Below are 7,067 nucleotides of genomic sequence, written 5' to 3' on the forward strand. Positions count from 1 at the left end.
AATTTATAATAATTGATGATAGGATTGCTCTCTTTGTAGTTTTCAAATAAATATAGTTTAATATTTGAAACCTTATTGACCGATTATAGTTTACAGTATAAGTACTGTAGGTGCATTTCGAGCATTCACAGTAACTGGCAACATCAATGTTGACGCTGTTATTGCCGCTGTTATTAGTCAGCGCGCTAGTATCTTTTAATGTTGTGGTGAACGGTACATTTTTCAGATATCGGCAGCAGAAGGCGCTGTCACAAACTGCACTCTTTCAACCCGCTTGCCTCGAGCACTAGAGGCGCTTATAATGGTTCAATGATTCACTTTGCAACCAAGTTCAGAAAAAGAAAACAAGATCCAAAACACAACTAATATATAAATACTTAGTCTCCCTGCCGGTATGCGGGTTGAGTTTTGAAAACAAAAAAGAGCTTAGCTTGCTGCATAAGTGGCTGGCATTTTGCCGGCACTAACAACATTTGCTGTCTCGAATTGCCGTTGTTGAAATAAAATTTGTTTTAAAAAATATTGCAAAAAGATACATTTGTTTTTGTTCTCGTGGAAAATTCATTCATTTTAAAGGCGGTATTAAGGTAGCTCCGTGCTATCAACAAAGTTCAAAAGCTACTATTGCTGCCTATGTGCCTATGCGTTGCTGTATCTTATGTTGGCGTTGCAATTACCATTGTCAAGTTCAGAATGTTGTAAAAAAAACTTTAGAAACAAAAGGTTAAGTCAAGTTTTTTAAGATTTTATAAATTGTAAAAAAATTTTATTCGTTTTTTTTTGTTTTGTTTGAGTTAAAAAAGATTCTTTGTGAATGGATTGACACATTTTATTGGGTGAAAACTCTTTCTCCTGCTGCCTTAATGCGGTAAAAGCATTTATAAAATGCAGTAAATGCTGCATGCGTTTTACGCTCACTTAACCTAGTTTTATTTCAATTCTTACGCAGCCAAATCGGCTAATGAATGGTACGTGCTTATTGTCAGAAAAAAATAACTAAAAAAATTACTCAATAAAAGAAATTATACGTAATATAATAATAAATATAATATATATAAATTATCTAAAAAAAATATTTAATTTTAAGTTAAAACATGAACATCTTTAAAGAATTTTGCGAATTAAGTTGAATTTATAAATAGTTTTAATTTTTTTTGAATCCATATTTACGGATACAGTATACGGCTTTCTGCCAAGCGTACCTGTTATTAAAACTTCTTAGAGGAGCTTCACTAGTGCCCGGTTATTATACACTTCTCACAGCAAAATCTGACAAATCTTATATCTGTACATTTCACAACTCTTTGTGGTGACAGTCATTTCACATTTCTCATCTCCCATCTGACGTTTAACATTTTTCGTTTAATTATGATTAAGTAAATGTGCTCTGTGCTGAAATGTGAAATGCTGAAATATTCTTGTGACACATGGAAAGATAAAATTTTTCAGCACAAATATGATTAATTACTTTTCTTCTTATTTCAACCATTCAACATGTAAAATGTGAAAAGTTTAATTAAAATGCGTTTATATATATATATATATATATAAAATTGCGTGAACGGTATATTCAGTTTACTTAATTAAGAACTTACTTACTTACTTGTTCTTTTTTAATATAATTCTATATAAAATATTATTTTATATAAAATTAGTATGAAATTTAAATATGACTATATAGAAATATTAAACGAAACCTTCGGAACTCTATTTATATTAAAAAGTAAAAATAAAATTTTTAACTTCAATGAATTACTTTAACATCTAATTTAGATGTAATTTCCACAAGTATTCAATTAAAACGAAAATAATTAAAATAAAATTTAAAAAAATTTTTGGCTAGACTTTATAACTGTTTATTTACTACTTTATTGTTAATTTTTACCGAATTTTAATTAAAAACTTGCAGTCCATAGACCAGAACATGAGTATTCATTAACCGCAGTAATTAAAAAAATTTTTTAAAAATAAATTAATTAATTTTACAATAACTAACTGAATTTAACTTAACTCAAATAAATTTTAACAACTCTAGAAAATAAGTAGTAAACCAATGCATTTTTCATGCAACTAATGCTCGTAATATACTTCTACACCCACCCCCCATTTACCGTATCTGTAGGAAATAGATCTGAGGAACTTTCTTGTTTTCATGTACATTACACTGGGCTACTATAGTTACGCTGAGATGATCATAATTGTCCGTTAATTTTTGAGTTGCAGTTAATTGTGGCTAAGAATAAATCATCTTTAAACAAATTCAATTAATTTTAAAACGCGAAAAGTTTTGTGGTACAAGTATCTGTGCAATTTAGCACCAGGTATTCACATGTCGGATTGCATGTCTAGCACAGAATTGAACTTTGCGAATATGGAATGTAGAAACAGTAAATTTAATAAAATTTAAATCAAAAACTAAATTATTGTGGCTTCCGAAGCCAAAATGATTACATGATTTGTAAAATGTGGTTTCTTCACACTTCCTCAAAAGAGTGGCTTAGTAGATATTTTTATAACTCGCAGATAGCAAGTAAAAAACTGTAGAATTATTTTTGTACTAAAATTGTAAAATGTAATGAAATGTTCTTATATATTATTTTGTGCTAAACTTAAATATGCGAATATAACAAATCTATATCAGAAGAATTAATAATCAAAACCTTTGAGAAAATGGGCTGTTAAACTGATCTATGGTCTGATTGCACTTGGTTTCCAAAAAATATGTTGGATACCTAATATGATTGTGACTGAAACAAGCCTCTGTTACTGCTGTCACGTCTTGGTGTTCTGTTCAAATTTACTTAACAAAACATCATTATTACTAAATGACTTTATTAATTATTAAAAGGAAAAGTAATGTAATTATTTTTTGCGTGCAAGAATTCAAATTAAATTTAAAAAGTAAATGGTACTGTCCAATATCTCTATTTGTACACCTGATTCTACTGTCCTAAATACGTCAAATAATTGACATTTTGCCTCAAATCATCAATCTTTAAACCACAGACGAAAACAAATCTTGGCTTCTAAGAAAATTGTTATAAATCCGTTTGTATTTTTTCTACGAGTATACACACAGATTCGTGTTCATCATAAGCATAATTAGACTTACGCCCAAGAAACCTACTTACAACGAAAGCGCCACGATGACAAGTTCAGTTCTCCTGGGAAAAGTTGGGCTCTTACACTAGTCAGTCTCAGTCGGTGCGATCACTGAGATATTTTCTTTTGTTAGCTTCTAAGCATAAACATGAAAATTAAATTAATTTTTTTTTCAATTATTCTCATTTTTTGTTTTGCATTTTCTGAAAATTATTGTCATGACCGTGACGGTGTCCACTTTTCTATTTTCGCTTCCTCATCAGGTCAAAGAGTTTAGGAGGAAAAATTCGTATTTCTTTGAAGATCGGCTTACTTAAACAGGTCTTGTTGAAAATTTCCCTTTTTAGCATACAACAAATTTTATTTATGCGCAAAAATGTAGAGAAAAAAATGGGTTCTTGAGAATGAAAAAAATTGATAAATTATAGACACGTCGTTTGACAGTAAATGACATGGATGCCTCGGTTTTGTGGTCAACAGTTCTAACAGTTTTTTCTCTTTGTTCAATTAACTACACTTTTGCTTCGCTGCTGGTGGCTCTTGGTTGAATTCTTTAAATGAGTAGTCGCATTCTTTAAATGAGTAGTCGCATTCTTTAAAGACATGAAAATAGCAGCAGAGAAACAATAAGAAAAATATTTGCATAATTTTTTTTTATTTCAAGTAATTATTTATTTGTTAAGAATTAATGAAAATATTTGCAGTTGTTTTTTATACCAGAATGAATACATTTCTAATAGTATTGTATTTATTTAACACATCGTGCATTCCCATATATACATATTTGTGTACAATATATATAAGTTGATTATCTTGTCATTTTATACATGACCTCAATACAAACAGGAAAGTGTGAAGAATGTCCAAATTTACTTTCTGCCTCGCAACATTGTTTTTCGTGGCATGCTTTTGTGTTGAGTCCACATGCAACAAAGCATCCAAGAAATTTTTGAATAAATATGCAAAACTGCCCGCATGCATGCATACGTTCGGTGTAAATGCATTACGAGCGTTGCATTTTGCTTACAGGCACTGCTATAACAAACCATGAAGTGTGGCACATTCATTAATATAGGCTTTTTTATGTATTTTTATGCGCAACTGTACAGCAATTTAATGCAATAAAATATTTTAAATTATTAATTTTATTAATATCATAAAAACTTTTTAACCAGGATGAGAGAGAAAACTAGAATTTATAGCATAAAATATAAAGAAACTCCATTCCACCCTGCAGGCTTGAATAAAGTTTGTCAAAAATTGAGAAAACTAAACATTTTAACTTCTTAAAATTGTATATACGTTTATCTAAAGTCTTAAAAAAAATTATAATTATAATAATATATATATATCTTTGCGTACAATTTTAATCCATAACGCAATGTGATATTTTCTCCTAGGTAGAGCATAGAGTCTCTGTTATCAATTTAAATTGAACTTGCACTGCTTCCTCCTCAGTTTTTTTTAAGTAAATATTCCTTCAATTGTTTTTTATTGAAATAAGAATACTTCAATCAGAATACCTCCTTAGAAATCCTAGCTATTCGACTAGACACCAATTTTTCTTATCTATATAACTAGTTCGTTATGAAACTAAAATTGATTCTTTTCTCTGCCTTCATTACGCTTCTTTTAGGGAATAAATCACATTTTCTGTACGATGATGTCAATATTTTTATGTTATTATTTTTAATCTCTCAAAATAACAATAGTTTACACAAAATAATAATTTTGTCCAATGATCCTATTCCCCTGTTGGCTTTGTTTACGTTTTAAGTAAATTTTGCCATTACTCTCTGGAGATGTAAAAATAAATGAAAAAAAAATATGAATCTATCCCAAGATATAAATAATATTTACTTGCTCTTCTCTACAGGTAATATATTGAAAGCACTGAATTATATACGATATTTCTATTTACTTTATATCAGGTCTATCCAGATCGAATGCGATGGCAGGCCAATACTGTACATATTGTAGGACCGCAGAAATAAATACATATGGTCATGGTTGTTTTCGACAAAAATAAAAATACGGTTATAATGTTAAATTTAATGTTAAATAAAATAATGTAGAGTTTTACTCAGTGGCGTAACTACATTTTTTAGGCCTGTAAGCAAATTCTAACTAAGGGGCCCCTACCAACATACTAAGGGGCCCCTCTTTTTATACTCATTACACGAAAAAATGTAAAAAGGGTATATAAGGTTTGTCAAGATTTTCGTAACGCATTAAAGGAAACTTCGGAAATACCATTAAGTATATACAGTGAGCGTAATTTACTTAGACGCACACAAAAAAAATGCTTTTATTTTTGTTAAAGAGCAAAGCTATTGATATTTTTTCATTATTGTTTTTTCTTTTCCATTATTAAACCTAAACAAACATAAAAGGAATGTGATTTTTATTTTGCAAAGTTATAATGATGAATTTCATAAAAAAGAAGCTAAGTAAGTGGGCAATTTTTATAGACGCATATATTTGTTTCGGTAGTTCGGACTAGTTTATTTGATTGTTCTGTAAGAAGGTTTGTATTTCATAACACATTAATATTTGAGCTAATATTCTAAAAGCAAAAACCATACAAATTCTTTACGAAATAGGCTCCGCATTTGCGCAAGTCGAATGGCAAAGGGAAAATTTCTAAGCGCTGAAGAAAAAGCCAAAATAGGGTGTTTACATCAAAATGGATTCTCAAAGAGGAAAATTGCAGGCCACATAAACCGATCGGAACACGTTGTAAGAAATTTTTTACGTTTGGGTGAGGAATATGGTAAAGCCCCTACGAATAACAAGCGAAATGCAAAGATAAATCGGCGACTCAAAACCCAAATAAAGGAAGAAGCAACAAAAAATCGGCTCAGTGCAGCTCAAATCGCATCAAAATTGCAGCTACCAATTAAAAAAAGAAGAGTGCTGCAAATTTTACATGCAGATGGCCACATAAAATGGAAGAAAATGATGAAACGGCCCCCTCTGAAAGAAATGCACAAGAAGAATCGCATTGTTTTTGCTAAAAATCATATGCATTGGATCAAAGAATGGCACTCGGTTATTTTTTTGGACGAGAAAAAATTTAACTTGGACGGGCTAGACGGTTTCAGCTCTTACTGGCATGATCTTCGCCAAAACAATCCCATAAGAATGAGTAGAAACTTTGGAGGCGGATTTGTCATGATATGGGGTGGCTTTTCACTCCATGGAAAACTTACTTTGTGCTTCATAAATACAAGAATGAACTCAGAGAAGTACACTGAAATGCTGGATGACGTTCTTATAAAGTTTCTGGAGGAACACGCCGATCGGGATCTAATTTTCCAGCAGGATAACGCCGCCATTCATGTGTCCAAGCTTTCAAAGTCTTACTTCTCGTCGAAGCAGATAACGGTAATGAATTGGCCAGTAAGGAGTCCTGACCTAAAACCCATTGAGAACCTATGGGGAATAATTTCACGGAAGGTCTATGCCAACGGACGTCATTATTCCACAGTGAGTGAGGTCAAAGCATCAATCCAAGAGGCTTGGGACAAAATCGACGAGTGATTATCAAAAAATTGATAGATTCGATGCCAAATCGAATTTTTTCAGTTATAAACCAAAACGGAGGAATTACAAAGTATTAAGCATTGTCAAAACTGTGTAAACTCTTTGATTTCTTTTGTTTAAACATAGTGCGCCTAAGAAAATTGCGCGTTTATTTTGCCTTATTTTTGTGTTTTTGTACATATGTAAGAAGAATGACTGATATGATATATATTTCTTTTTTGTTTTTTACTATCAAGCACTGCTTTTTCTTTTTCAACAAAAAAAACATTTATATTCGAGTTCGTTGTATCGTTTTTGAAAAAATATTAAGTGCGTCTAAGTAAATTGCGCTCACTATATCAGTATACTTTTACAGTTCAAACTACTCTTTTATTCAAACTCTTCGAATAAAACTTTATACACATACTTTTCGGGAGCGC

The sequence above is a fragment of the Teleopsis dalmanni genome, chromosome 2, assembly GCF_002237135.1.
Source record: "Teleopsis dalmanni isolate 2A chromosome 2, ASM223713v2, whole genome shotgun sequence".
In the NCBI taxonomy this organism is placed as follows: Eukaryota; Metazoa; Arthropoda; class Insecta; order Diptera; family Diopsidae; genus Teleopsis; species Teleopsis dalmanni.